The following is a 16,146-nucleotide window of genomic DNA, read 5'->3' as shown; positions in this document are numbered from 1 at the left end:
ACAACGTACTAATTTCCTTTCAGCAATCATTTGGAAAGTAGAGAAGTGATGGGACTGGGAAAAATGCCTTTGCATGTATCAGACTTGAGGCATCTAATATTCTTGCCTAAAGCTGTATGTTCAAGTCTTGACAGCATGAATTGTTCATGCAAAGACATATCACCCTCTCATCTCCGGAGGGCTCCCACTCTAGCAAAATTACTGCCTACACATTGACCCATAGTTTCAACCATGTTTCATAGTTTCCCTGTGCTGTGGTGGTATTTAAGAGTCCTTCTGTTGTCTGTTAACATACAGGTTCTCCAGAAGCTGCCTGTACTGATTCTACCCTGCAGTTAACCAAAACAAAGCCCGCAAGTAGAGCTTCTGAGCACTATGATAAAACTGTGGAGTTTGGGTAGAAGAACCACAATTTTGTTTTGGAATTTATTCATTTTATTTTGCAGTCATAGTTTTAAGAAAAATATTTACCAAATACACAAGAGAAGTCTTCTTCACAGACATTCACCACAGAAATGGAAGTACTATAAAGACATAGATACTGAATAAGTAATTATCTTTCATTTTATCCTTCAGGATAAAAAGGACCAACAAAATTTCTGGGTTTAGTAGCAAGCCAACCTCAACTGAAGTTAGGAAGACTGCATCATGTATTACCTTCTTAAACTCAGAGACCATATATTTCATGGCAGGCAGCTTTGTATTCATTTTTGTCACTGTTTTTCTATACTGTTGTTTTTTTTTTACAGAGCCTTCCCTTTGCTCTTTCTTTTTATATTTACCACAGAAAAGACTATTTTGTTTCATGCAGGGGAAGAAAATACCCTTACTCTAACAATCAATATAATTACCCTGTTATCCTACATTTTTTTTATTTACATTCCTCTCCAGAATTAATTCAAGTAACCTTTGCTACTGTATCAACAGCCCTTACCTCAAAGTGGAAGCAAAAGACCTTATTTATTTATTTTAAAATCAGATCTGTGTTCTGAGTTGGTGAAAATGAAGTACAGAGCAACAGTTCTTCATCACAGTTGGAAGGTGTTTTGACCTGCGTGTTATTACCAATCCTGCCAGTGTCAGCGCACGAGTCAAGAAAACAGCAGCAATATCTTTTTATTGATACTGTATTCACATTATCCCCCAATGTTAAAGTTAGAGCTTTCCCTAGAGAGCTGATATTATATTCACATCCCCATCATCACAGCTGTATGAGGACCGTTCTTTTGAGCCAGTATCAATCACACCATATGTTGTCCTGAAAAGCAGATAGCGCAAACAGGTCACCTTACCCTCTGACCTGGAGATTAGAGTTTAATTACAAACACAGGCTCCACCTCCTTTGTTTTCAATTGTTCAGTTGCACAAAAGAGGTTATAAATATTCAGAAACTATCACTTTTACCTTCTCTGTGCTTTCCCCTCACCCCCCTCCAATTCTTCTGATACCGATTCTTTTAAGAGTACAGAGAGATTTTACTTCTGTCCTGAAGCTGTATCTCCTCTAGCTTTTGATCCAACAGCAGTGGCCATCTCCCAGCAAGCACTAAGTCACTTGTAAATGCCTTTTTAAAGTCAATTCTGTTTTATAATGCCCAAGGCAAACAGCTATCAAAGCAGCTTTCTCCACCTCTGTCCCATTATGCTAAAACCAGCATGGTGAGAATGGAAGGCTTAGACTTCACATAATCCCAGCAAGCACACAACAAAAAAGATGAACTCAAAGAACACTAAAGGGTTCAGATCCCTGTGCCACTACTGATTTCCTGTAAAATCTCAGCTAATCACTAAGGTCCATAACCAAAAACATATTTAAGCATCTTATATAGGTAGGAGACTTGCCACTGAAATCAATGGAAATATAAACATTTACATATCTCTGTGAACCTGATCCTTTAGTCCTTCCACGTCCCTTCTGTAAAATGAGGATAACATTATTCGTTATCTACCAGAGATAGAAGAAACAGATACTGAAAATTAAAAGGTGCTCAGATTTCACTCTAATAGGAAACAAACCAAAAAACATGATAAATGGGAGAAAGCCTTAAAATTGGGGGCTGGGAGGGGGTAGGGAGGAGCAGGGGGAGGGGGGGGTGGAAGCTGTGGGGATGGGAACATAGATGGACTCAGTGATGTGTTTGTCTTAAGTGTAGAACTTAGATACAAAGGAAGGATTCTAACTTCAATAGTGCCTTTATCATACTGCTGCTTTTCTGGAACACGCTGCCCTGATTTCCCCCCCAGAGGCAGGCAGTGTATGATACTGCAGATGCTGAACCTTTTAAGTCTTTGACAGCTATGATTTTTTACATAAATTTTAGGAGTAAGCCCAACATCTCTGTTTCATGTTTATGCTACCTCATCTAGATAAACGTGCTTCTTCAACGAGAACACAGCAGCAAAACAGTCAAACTAATTCAGTTTTGTATTATTTGCCTGGCAACCTGGTTTTAGGGGATCTTGGAACATTTTTGAGGTCTGAGAGTAAGGGAGAGAGATCCTTAAAACTCCTTCTTAGACCAAAGATATACCCAGGTGCCTTCCACCAAGACACGTGCTCTGCAGCAGACAGCATCAAATGAATTGCTGTCACTTTCTGTATCATTTCTCTCAGCAGAGTTGAGGCCAGCAGTGAGTCCTCTTCTCCAGTGAGCATGGCTTCTTCAAAAATTTGTAGAGCAAGTATCTAATGGAAATAGCTTTAGAAGAGCACCTGTTATAATGTATGCTTACTGCAGGTAGCCAGCTTTCTAGACAGTCAGTGGAAAAAACAAAAGTGTCTTAAAAAGGCATCTTGTCCAAAATAACAGGCCCGTGGCAATGATGGCAAACAGAACACAGGTAAGGAAGACACAGCAAGCCCAGATCCTGACAAACTGTTTTGGGGCAGCATCTAGAGTACACTGGTATTCTTTTTTTGGCAGGATCACACCACCACTTTTCTGCTAATATTAGACTTCCAACAAAATTCTCCCCAAGCGCCAGCCCTGACACTGCTTCTATACTGAAAGAAAAAACCCGAAACAACAAATAATAGAGAAGAACAACCCTCTTTTTTTTTTTTTCTTGGGTTTAAAAACTCCATTTTTTTTTTCTATAGCAATGAAAATTCACTAGGAACATTAAAAATGGAACTTGATTCCTGAGACAGCAATGGGAGATGGGGCCAACAGCAATGTTTCATTGCAGCCAGAGTTTGATACTAATTAACAGCAATGCAAGAAATTAAAGGGTAAATGGACTTATTAGATTATGTACTAAGTATACTGTCCGTAAAGAAACAGCTTGTCTAACAGTCAAATGATGTATCATATGGCACAGTCACTCTGAATCCCAAAGCTGTCCATCTTTAGAAGCTGCAGCGTTTCTTAGTGAAAATTAAGCCAACACACAGATTTCAAGGCAGATGGAACACAGCTTCCAGGAACTCAGTTTGCAAAAGATTAAGGGGCAAATAATTGGGTCCTTTCCACAGCTGGATCACAGTTAATCTTGGGGTGCCAAAACAGGATTTGAAATGGATCCATGGCAGATTCATTTTTGCTCTTAAACTTTCTTGTACTTTTCCACAACGTCATCATTTCAGTCAAATCTGCCCATCTGTTTCAGTACCCAAACCAGAAGGTGCTGATGTTTTCCTTTTCCATTAAAAGCACAAACACATGATGTATGAAAAATTCATAATGAGAATCAGTGGTGATACAGCCAAAGTAAGGAAACAGAAGATACCATGGTAATGCCTATGTGATGTCATGACAAGTGAGGGCAGGACAGCTGCCCAGCAGCTTGCTGTTGTGAAAACTTAAAGCAAGTCTCCTATGAAATGTACCACCAGTGTGCAATTCATGAGTTCCAAATGTGACTTCAAGAAACCACTTGAGAAAACCAACCCTTACTCCTGATAGGCCAAAAAACATTGGGAACAAATACTGGATCCGGGATTCATTTACACTATACTGCAGTAATTAGAATTAAGGAGAAAGTTAGGATGCAGCATGGGGTGCAGCGTGCCTTCCCTGGGCTCTGGCACCAGCACAATGTTGGTCCTTGCAAACACAGAACTTTTTCCAACTGCGGCTCTACTTGAGAACTCAGTGTCCTGTGAGGAATGCCAAGGGGTCTTCATAACAGCTTTGGAAGCCCTGGCCAAAAGAAGAACCTATTAACTATTGCAGAAGTTATTTTAATGAAAAACAGGACGCCATCCCAGGAATATGTTACACCATTTTCTTAAGAGAACTTGAGTCATTACGAATAACAAGGATTTCTTCCTTCAGGAAAGGCATTATTCCAAAAAAACACGTGTCTAATATTCATAGACTGAATTTGAGAGACTGAATCTCACTGATCTACAAAGGACTTTTAAGGGAACAGCATCTATGCTGACTAGCTGCAATTACTGCTCATCCTATTTCATTATAGGTCATGGTTTCTTTGCTATAACATTAGTATTTTAGTTGCTTCTATGTATTAAAAATAGTTTTTCCTTAGTAATATACAAGAATTGTGAAGTCCCGAAACCACTGAGTATCAGAAGTCATACAAGGGAAAAGCTTACTCCATACTTGCTCTGTATCTTACACTCTTTCCCTAAATATCTGCTACTGATCACTGTCAGGGGAGGATGTTCAGCTAGATGAATCATCTGAGCGAGCTAATACTGCACTTCATCATCATTTACAGCCCAGAGCAATGGGGTTTGATGCCTACCCAGACTTGCTAGGTGGTTAAAAGAGACAATCACTTCTGGATTCGTTCTTCAAGTCTGCAGAAATATGTTAGGAGACCTAATGGCTTAAAGGGGAGAGCAGGGACAAATGTTAAAATTCATAAGGCTGTTTTGCTGACACAGGGTGGTAACAATAAAAGCTGATTTCAGACAAAGCTCACCTGTAACCAAAAACACCAGCTACATGTCATGACTGTGCTTTTTGTACCTCCCAGGTATTCTGCTGACAAAGATTTCTCCCCACTTTGCCAGTGCACGAAAACAAGTTGGATTCCATTCTGCACCCCATGTTCAGTGGGGAAGCAAAACCGAAATTCGAGCAACTCAAAGACTCTTTGAATACCCCTCCTGCAGGTCAAATCCTCAGTGCTCAGTACCAGAAACACTGATGTAATAATGGGGGACAATTGAAGCAAATAGCTGAAGTCCCAATGGCCCTTCGTCTTCAGCTTGTAAACAAAGCAAATAGATACAGAGGTTAATGAAAATGATTACTGAGGTTGATAATGTAATTTTCACAATTCTAAAGCTATGAGTTACAAAATAATTACTGGCACAAAGACCTGTGTAACCTTAACTGGTGTTGTGTAAGACCAGCTCTGATGGAATGAATAAATATAGCTCACTCGCTGTATGTGGTTCAACTACAGTAAAACCACTAATAAAAATTAGCTTCCTTCCAGCACCACAGCCTCTAAACATACAGGCACTCCACAGTGATTGACATTTTATCGCCTAACGAACAGCAAAAGCAAACTGAGTAATTCTACATCCTGGAGATGAAGAATCCACTTTAATTTGATCTAAAGTTCCTTAAATGTCTTATTTATAGGAGCTGCAGCATCCATTTCCCAAATCTTAAAGAACATAAGCATCACTTGTGCAACAACGGGCTGTGCTTATATATGACAGCTAAACCTAGAAATACTGAACTTGCTGATAATTCTCTCCATATCCGTGATTCAATATCAGATTGGTAATTTTTCATTCAAAATTAGATACAGACTTCTAATGAATCCTCCAAAAATTGAAAGAGAACGTGGAAAATATTCAAAGCATTGAGTAATACAGCAAGAAAATTCTAAGTCCGTACTACCATTTATAACAGGCATAATAGCCTCAGGATATTTTCTCCCCGGTCAGGACTGGTGACGCTACTCTCAGGGTTCCTGTGTTTTGTTTAAATTCTGCTTTGTGTGATTCAGTGTCCTGCAGTGCAAAAAATCAATATGCAAGCTCCACCTGCTGCTCGCTCTTTATTGCACTGCTGAAGTTGCGGCATCTACACAGGGTGATGCTGGATGTTTTGGAAACTCTTAGAAAAGGTTATATTGTGAAAGCTTTCACCTGGTTTCTGACATGCCCGATTTTCATACCTAGAATTACCTATAAAAGCAAATCACCGTAAAACATTGTCATAGGACATACAGTTGGCTAATCACACCTTTATGTAGATACAGTTGCAAAACTACGCAGGTAGGAAACTTAAAAGATAAATCAGGTTAAAAAGATTCTTCAAGAATAGAAAAAATAGGTAAAAATTGCTAAAGTTCTAACACTTACACCTTGTTCTTAATGCAAACATGGTCTATGCCATTAGTCATTGGTAGTAGAGTAACAAAAAGTCATACTGATTTAATAATATGTTGCTTCCTAGAATGAATACTGATACCCATTGCAGATTGGGTAAATACAACTGAATACTGAAGTTTCATTTCAAGGGAAGAGTTTGTTGGCCTATTGCTTAATCATCCACATGGGAAACCAAGAGACTCCTAATTCTTGCCCTCTGGACTCTCAAGCCCTGGATGGTTGTACCGTTGTAAATCTCGGTCGAGAAAAGCTCACCCATCCAGAAGATAAGGACATTCTAATTTTTTTAGGCATGTTTTGATTTCCCACTTCTAGACTTGTACTTCTGAGTACTTCTGTTTTAATTTTTTTGAATCCTTGAAAAAGAAAAATGAAAATAAAGAGAAACATCCCAAAATACTCCTGTATGAGAAAAAGCAGAAAATCAATTCCATTTCCTTCTCAGCATCACTCACCCTCAGCTGCAACTTGCTCAGTAAAACAGCAGGAGGTGAAAGCCTCTAAAATGGCAGGTTTTATAATAAAAATTGATGCTTTCAGTAGCCTTGGCAAAGAATGACTAACACAGAAACAGAGACGGGTGCTGTATTTCCAAATTAATGAAAGAGCATCAAATAAATACATTCCAGACTTACTTTGTAAGAGGGAAAATATTGCGGTTTTCCTATTCCAACAGATCTGTTACTACAGCATTTGTGAAATTTATAAACATACAATAGCTTCTTTTTTTTTTCTCTCCCACAAAACCAATTAAATATTCTGAAATATCCAAGTTGATGAATTACATAGTTTTGAAGAAAATAATACTATGTGAGATGGCATCACTAGAAAATAAACCACACAAACAGATTTATCTTGTCCCTAGTTTAAAGAAAACCTGTGAAGTATCAAATAACAGAAATTTTAAGAAAGAATATTCTCAGCACTGAAAGCTGAACTACACTCCAATGGAGATAAGTTGTAAAGGAAAGGGCCTGTACCATGACCTGTCAAACCGGAAAATCCAGGATTTATTCTAGCATGAGTTGCACAAAAAAGTTTATGTCAAAAAAAATACAGGAGGATTAGAAATTGCCCGAGCGCTTGCTATTCAACAAAGGTCAGAATTTGAGCACTGATTAGTTTGTGCTGCTACACGGATAACTTGTGAGTACCCAGAGGATTTCTGAAAAATAATTAAAATGCTGCAAGAATCTAGGCCAGGGCAAATTGCAGCAAAGTTGATTTTTTTCTTTCAGTGACCCTGGCACTGGGAATTTCAAATTGTTTCTCAGGTTCCGTTCAGTCTGCATAAGGCTATTAAAGCTGTAAGAGAAGCTACTTATCCTTAAAGTACAACTTAATTCCTCTAAACGCCTCTCTGTAGGGCCCGGAACATGGCTGAACTTAAACACTGCATTCAGTGAGACACAAAGGACAAAATTCATGTGACTAAACAAAACAGCAGAGGTAATCAGCCGTGGACTCCCTAGTCAACAGAAAGCTAAGCAATATGGTCAGTGAAATCTAGGATATGATTCACTTCATCCTACAGCTGTCTAAAATTACACAGATGAATCACACCCGAGAAGCGCCTGTTTCTCTACTGTTTATAAAGAGAGACACAGTAGATGGAGACTGTAGACTAACGGCTGTGTGAGACTGATGCCATCCCACAACCGGAGCTAACATTTTCAATCCCGCACTAAGAGCCAACCATGGGTGGTTGAGTCTTTGAAGCACCGTCTCGGAACTCAGCGTCATTAAGAAAGGGATGGGGATACAGAGTGTGATGGTTTTGGCTGGGATAGAGTTAGTTTTCATCATAGTAGCTAGTAGGTGGCAACTTTGGGGTTTCCTCTGCAAACAGCACTGGCAATATAGAGATGTTTTAACTATTGCAAAGCAGTGGTCAAACAGAGACAAGGCCTTTTCCGCTCCTCACCCCACCACACCAATGAGTTGGGAGGGGACACAGCCAGGACAGCTGACCCAAATGACCAAAGGCATATCCCATACCATATGACATCATGCTCAGCATATAAAGCTGGGGAAGCCAAAGGAAGGCTCAGAGTGGTGGTGTTCATCTTCTCAAGATATGCGTGACCGAGCCCTGCATTCCATGGCTGAGCACCTGTCTGCGATGGGAAGTGGGGAATTAAATTCTAGTTTTGTTTTTCTTGTGTGTGCAGCTTTTGCTTTAGTTATTAAACTGTCTGTCTCTCAACCCACAAGTTTTCTCACTTTAACCCTTCTGATTCTCTCCTCCATCCCACCAGAGGAGAGTGAACAAGTGGTTCTGTGGAGCTTAGTTACCAGCTGGGGTTAAACCACAACAGGGTGAAGTGAGGGGGTCGGAGGATTAACAATTTTAGAAGTTTGCAACCCCACATTTTTTTTAGAGTTGAGATGGACTGATGGATCCCCATAGGGCAAATCTAAGCCTAGTATCAACAGACTTGCTAAAACCACATTTCCATTCAGAAAATATGTCCTGGCATTAACAGAATGTGGATCACCTGCCTCACATACATGCTGAACCAAGTGGCATAAAGAAAAGATCTACTACTTTAAGATGTAAGAGTAGACCTCTGCTAGAGTTTACTGTGACAAGTAGCTGCTAGCATAAGAATCAGAGATTAGTATCTCTTCCCAAAGTTCACAGGAGAAAAAATAGTCACAAGGCACCCGGGATGAGGTGAAGGGCAGAGCCCTTGCCACAAGAACACTGAAGAAAAGGCGAAGAGGGAGAAGGGCAAGATTTGACAAAGAGATATTTACACTGCTGTGCCTCCACTTCCTAGGAAGAAAAACAAGAGCAGATTTTATAAACCATGAGCCACTAGCTTTAGAATATTTAAGTATGTTCCCATATTTTTATACTCTAATCTTGACACTGAAGATATGTCTCTAAGGCAGCTCAGCAATGCTCTACCAGCAACTCTTGGCTGAACATTCAAATATTTTTTTTAACGTAACAGAGGAAGGAAACCTGCTGGTTCCAAAAGCGGACAAAGGCAGTAATAATGATGAAACAATGTAAGTATTCAGAAAGATTTCAACAGAACAGTAAAATGACCAATTTTATCTGAAATCATAGAGAAAAGTGAAGTGGGATTTCTTATATATTAAGTGCTAAAGTTAAGCACTTAATTAGACTGTCAAATCTAGGAGGACCAGAGGTAGATTAAACTTAGGATACTTATACATAGTGATCAGACACTGCAGTGCAAGCAAAAGATTAGATGATCATAACTAATCTAAGTTTTAATTAAAATTTAAAAACACACAGGTTTTGCACTGGCCACAAGGGAGAAAAAGCTGAGTTCCTCTGAGATGGCTTCACGTGTATTTTCCCCATTTCTGAATTGAATTTGGTACTTAGTCTTTCTAAAGTTATTCTCAGTTTAAAGACATTTCTCCTGTTTTAAGCAACTCACACTTAGGACTGCATCCATGTTTATTTATTAAGTGGTGAAATTATCTCTCAGTTATTAAGAACCTTTTAGTGTTGATGAGCATTTTCATTTTAAATTTTAATTGGTGTATTGCTCTCTGAGCATTCACTGCCCTCTTCTCAAACCTACAGGCAGTATCCAAGCAAAGTTCACTTTGACAGAAAGAAAGGGAACAATATTTTGTGACCATCTCTCCCACATATATGCAAACACATGCTAATGCCCTATCTTGCAGAGATTTTCCAGTGCAGATTAGTGGTAATGTCAGAACTATAACTCAAAACATAAGATAATGTATTTTCCTTCCTATGTAAGGCTGACATTCATAATGGTTTCATTAGGTGGTGAGTTTAAACCCTCTTCTAGGTATGAATTGTTTCCAATTCCTTTCTGATTTCTGTAAAAGTATTCATCATTCATAAATATTTCATGAAGTGTTTAGGTGAACAATTTTAATCTTAATGAATTTTTTAATCTCTGTTTCTTTTTCCACTGGGAGTAACTGGCCCAAGTCACACAGAAATAACCTCAAAAAATACTTTCAGTGAATGGTGATATTTAAGTTAGTAAACGTAGAGTTTTTTCTGAAAGGAGGATAAACATAAGTCTATCAGGTCAGAAATTTATGGGTGATGAATATAAAATATTGCTTGAAGAGTCTAAATATTATTCTTTAAAGAGGAAAAGTCCAATCCTTTAAAATTTTGTCTTTTGTAGGAGAAAAAAACTGCAGAAGATATGGGGAGGATATTGAGATGAAGAGACCAAGGGGTCATGTAGCAGAAGCATATTGCACCAACCCTCCTCCCAGATAAGGAGAGGCTGCTGGCACTCCATGAACATGCTGCACAAAACCCATGCTTTCAAGAGCAGCAAGCAACCTTCAGGAGATGAAAGGGGTTGGGAGTCTGAGGGTGGGGATGCTGTCTAGCAATTACCCCAGGGAAAAGTGAAGCAAGGATTTAGTGACCAGCTCAGGTCTCTGCACAGAACAAACTGCTTGCATGCTGCCATTGAGCAGGGGCCAGGGCGACTGGGTAGCAGCAGGGAGGCTCTGCAGAGGCAGGGAAGTACTGTGCTTCCAGCTATTTGGAGGTAGACATGAAAGAAGTTGTCTTTTTATTTCTTTTTTTTAATTATATCTTGCTTATATCTTTACATTGCTGCTTAAATGGGAAAGCAGAAATTTTACAGAAAACAGATCTATCTCATGAAAAGTTACAAAGAGAAAGGGTATGTGACTGAACAAAACAACTGACCTTTTAATCTTACAGAGTTTTGATTTAGGAGGAGGTTTTTTACATTGTTTTCCATATCATATGATGTCATGCTCAACACATAAAGGTGGGGAAGAATGAGGAAGGGGGGATTTCCAAAGTAATGGCGTTTGTCTTCCTAAATCACAACTACAAGTGATGGAGCCCTGCTTTCCTGGAGATGGCTGAGCACCTGCCTGTGATGGGAAATGGGGAATGAATTCTTGGCTTTGCTCTGCTTGTGTGTGTGGCTTTGGCTTTAGCTGTTAAACTATGGATCTCAACCCAGGAGTTTTCTCACTTTCACTCTTCAATTCTCTCCCCCATCCTGCTGTAGGGACAGCAAGTGAGCATCTGTTTAACCACAAATACTAATCAAATTTGAGTAATAAGAAATAAATCCAAATCTTCAAACCCCTTCCCCCATCCCTCCCTTTTTCCTGGGCTCTGAACAGATACGTGATATTGCCTATCGGTCATTTACCACGAAGGATACCGACACCTCCCAATGAAGACTAATAAGGAAAACACCCTGCCAAAAGATCTCACTTTGCAAATAAAGCAATAAACATCAACATAAAAGTTACCTGAAGACAGAAAACAAATAATCTTTTCCAAAGTCTGTATTGGCTGGAATAGCTGTAGACATGCAAACTACCTTAAAACTCAGAAAGTTTAGTAGCCAAGACATCATGTTGTGCGACAGGGCTTGTATGGAACCGGGCACAGGTCTCCTCTGCGACTGTGCGTGACCTCCCCCCTGTTCCTTTACTCCCACAACTAACAAAACCTTTTGTTCACTGGGTTTGTTTCTTAACATAAAGGTACAGCAAAGATATTGCAACCAGGCACTTAAAACAATGGGAGAAAAAAAGTAACCCAAAAACATGACTATGTGAAACTCAGTGATAACTGAATTAAATTCTTGGCTAAGGCTAACATATCTTTATCATTTTTAGATTTCTTTTTATTTTTAATATTTTAAAATTTGTAGTGATAGATGGACAGAACATGCTTCCATCTCACTTGGAACTTTTTTATTAAAGAACAAAAAGTAAGAGAATAGTGAATGTGAAGTAGAATTGAAAGACTCAACACACTTTTCTAGGAATGTATCAAATAACTAGAGGATGGTCGGGCAGGGTTTTTGCATCTTCACAAAGCCAAGGCAACCTATAAAAAACTAAATGAGACAAAAAGGAACAAAAAGCTAAGTTTCAAAAATACTACAGACTCAGCAGCCTTACACTTTCTTTCCGAGTCAGAGGCTTTGCGCTATTGGATAGCTCACAGGTAAAATAAGGAAAAGAAAAATCAATTATCTGACCGTGCTAAAGCTAAAAGCTGCATTTGAAAAAAAACCCATGCAACCCCCAAAATGGAGTAAAGAAGAAAAAAGTAGTTTAACAGTTGTGTGTTTGACGTATGGGAGGGCAAACACAGGAATAATATTCAAATTCTTCCTAAAAGATTTGCGACATCTTAGTTAACTATGCAGTGCAGGTCTGCAATGCTTAATTAGAAACCAGACAGCAGTAGGAATAAAGGACTCCAAAGAGGGGGGAAAGTCCCTTTTGCAATTCTAAGGCTGTGAAAAGATGAAAAATAGAAATGAAGCAATAGCAAGTGTTGGAGGGAAAGTACAATTTTATTAGCGTGAACTGCACTATGTATCCATGACCATACACACATGTACAGCCAAACCAAAATGGAAGAGAAACCTATGAAATAGAGGGTATGCTATTAATCAGCATGAAAGAAAACATGAATGGAATTAAAGAAGAGATTTAGTATCACCCAGCCTTTGCAGGGAACTGGTACATTTTTCAGAAACATTCTGAAAAAGTTGTTAGGTAAAGAATGAAAAAAAATTCAGTGAAAAAGTGTGTGTTTGTGTGTATGTACATTTTTCTCTATAACAAAGGCCAAAAAAAAGAACTTTTGTGGGAATTCACACTGATTACTGAAACAACATGAAGTTTCAATCACACCACTGGTACTGTCGGTGACGTGATCTACCTATTGATATTCTGTATGAATAAGATCAAAACCATGATTTTGAAATAGTCTAAATGCTTCAGAATTTGGAGTACTTATAAAGCTAAAAATATGTCAAATACCAGGTGTCATTAAGAATCAATATCTTATAAGAACTTCAGGCAAAATCTGTAGATAAAGAAATGCAATGAATATATAAATAGAAAAGGAAAACAAAATCCTCAGTAATAAATAAGGAAGAAAACACTGGTACTGTAATGATAAAAAACAGTCTTATGTTGAATATGCAAATGTGCTATAATACAGATTAATGGTACAAAATGGCATAATTAGTTTGGATATGCTATATTGTTATTCAGAGTTTCCAAAAGTAGTGTTATTAGAGAATACAGCAGTCAAAGAAGTAATCTCATGCTTGAATTGATATTTGCTGACATTCCAAGTGTGGGAACAACTGATAACGAACTGCAATTTGATCACCATGCTTTCATGTGTGTTTTAAGAACATTAGGTACCCATATCACTAGTATATGTCCAGTCCAATGGTCCCATGGAAGGTGTTTTTTTTTAAAAAAATATCTAAAAGACTAACAACGAAGTTCAGAGCTGCATGTGACATCATTAAAAGGGCAGCATGCTAATGGATAACCCAAATACAAAGACTCTGCTGTTGAGCTGTTGTTCAGTCTATTGATGAGAACAAGGCCATGCAATGGAATTCTGGAAAGTTTCCTCAGTGAAGTCCAACAGGAACAAGAGGCATTTTTCATTTCTTCCACAGGAGGAAGAAACAGAGACAGTCTCCAAATCACAACGATCAGAAAGAGAACAAACTGTGGAAGAGCCATCACAGAGAGCTTCACAGAAAAGACTAAGCATTAACAAAGATGTTAAAATCCATGAGGAGCCACAGAGATCTTAAAAACAAAGGGGGCAAAGCAGGAATTCCTCAACAGTCCTTGATATTTGCATTATATTACCACTATGTTTCCTTTGGAGGAAGAGCTGTAAAGTTATTTGAGCCACAAAGAATTTCATGCATTCTGATCCCAGCTGGCAGTTGTCACTGCTAGTTGACAGAAACATGAGACAAAGGAGACACACAGAACTTCTCCTTTCTATCAAACATATTAGTTATTGTGTAATTTTATCAAAAATACAAGTAAAATCTCTGATCGATCTTTTTTTTTTTTTTTAAACTAATGGAAAAAGGATGCTGTAAGGCTGATATATTTGCCTTCCAGAAAGCCAATTTTAAATTGATGCAAAATCAAAAAGTTTTAAACAAGTATCGTGAACACAGATAAAACTAAATACATGTATTAAGAAGTTTTCTTCTGTACTTTTGAATACCTTTCCCGCAATGCAAAGAATCAGCTCTGCTCCTACAATCTCTTTTAGTAATGCAAATACATTCTTCGTAAATACCACTCTCCTGGAAATAATTGTTTTCATAAATGTCTTATATGGAAAAGAGCAAATCAATGCCACATTAGATTATGTCTTGTAAGCAGAGCAAACATACAAAGAACCAAAGAGAAGTCTGTACTTTTTTGCTCTGTGCTGTACAACACACATGAACTAATCCAGGTATTCAAAAAGGATTTTCAAAACAAAAATTCTTCCTTTTTCTGAAATTCATTCTTAGTTTCTGAAGTTCTATTTAGGTTTTAAGGACCAAAACACATCAGTGGCACTTTAACAAAGGCAACCTTTTTTTGCAGCCTTTTCAGTGAGTTATTGTCCACTGAGCCAAAAAGTTAAGGCAGCATGACAGTGATACCAGGAGAAAGTAAATACATCCAGTCCCAGCTGAGTTCCTCCAGTGTAGCATGTCATGGGGTTTATGCTTCAATTCCTGGCTTCAGCAGCCATCTAAGAAAAGAATTTAAGTACACAGATGTCTGAAGCAAGCTGATGCCCAGGAAATTTGATGTAAACGAACTGCTCTATTCAAATAAAATGATTTTTTTTTCCTGGTAGGCCAAAAGAAGAGTTTGCCTTCCTTTATTTGAATTTAAAGAAAAACCTGCTTTGTCCTACCTCTCTTGTTTTCAGCTTCCCATATACCTCCATAATGATGCGATAATCACCTCACAAATATGTGCAAAAACTGCTTTATTCCTTTTAAGTTTATTTCAAAACTGAGTTTATAAAGGTTTACCTTCAAGTCCGATACCTTCTCTGCAGTATAAACGATACTCTGCCTTGAAAAATAGTTCTGATTGAAATATTTAGCAACTCTTTTGTAATTCACAAGCTGCATGTGACAACTCACATTCATTTCAATTTTCAAGTTAACTGATTGCAAATCATTTTAGTTTTTAAAACAAATTTGCTGTAAGACTGTAACATTATTCCTAGCAAAGTTATATTAATCACCTTAGTCTTAACTGGTTAAAATTAATTTAGAACTAATATTTTTTTTACTCCCTATCTAAAACTTACTGGGTTGCAAAGACGACAAATGAGCAAAAAAAGCATTATTTTTTTCAAAGTCTGTAGATCTGTTGCCTATTTCCACTACCAATGAACCACTCAAGAATATCTTGCTGACTTGAGCTAAATTAATTTAAAAGGGTATCCTATTCTTTTTTATTCTCCTAATAACAACGTTGATATTTTAATATCTTAAACAGGACATTCTTCATAGTAGCATAGAAGAAATGGCCTGACAGAAGAAGACAGTGTAGCAAAACCTAAGTAGCAATAAGCAGACTCAGGAATCATTTAGTAATGACTCCAATTTATATAAACAGAAAACATTAATCTGATTCATTTTCCACACAGCCATACTGCAGGGTTCCTGCAGTAAGCAGAAAACATCCGTAACTAAGCGAAAATGTAAATAAAAGAGAAGACAGACATTAGACTACCAAGGCCTAACATGCCTTGTTTCTAATGCACAGTGTGCTCCTGAAGTTCAGTAGAAACGGTGTCCATCAGGCATACAGCAAGCACAAAAACATTACTTCTAGCTCAGGAGAACCATATCCCACCAAGCATGTAACGCTGTGAAGGTAGGAACGTTAAAAAGTGATTCTGTATGCTTGAACTTCCTTTAAATTGTTTTCCCTAAATAGGCACAGTGGCCACTCCCAGAGGCAGAATCCAATGTCACAGAATCATAGAAT

The 16,146-nt window shown here is 38.1% G+C and overlaps 1 protein-coding gene across 1 annotated transcript in view; it reads right to left on the bottom strand.

The window, feature by feature from the left end:
* PTPRN2 (protein tyrosine phosphatase receptor type N2) overlaps positions 1–16,146 on the bottom strand; it is a gene marked incomplete at both ends in the record, with an annotated part of 656,586 nt that overhangs the window by 465,801 nt on the left and 174,639 nt on the right. The window lies entirely within an intron of this gene.

The sequence above is a fragment of the Gallinula chloropus genome (genome assembly GCF_964237585.1).
Source record: "Gallinula chloropus genome assembly, chromosome: 2".
In the NCBI taxonomy this organism is placed as follows: Eukaryota; Metazoa; Chordata; class Aves; order Gruiformes; family Rallidae; genus Gallinula; species Gallinula chloropus.
Note: the sequence above shows the minus strand (reverse complement) of the source record. Positions and strands in the feature narration are given on the sequence as shown.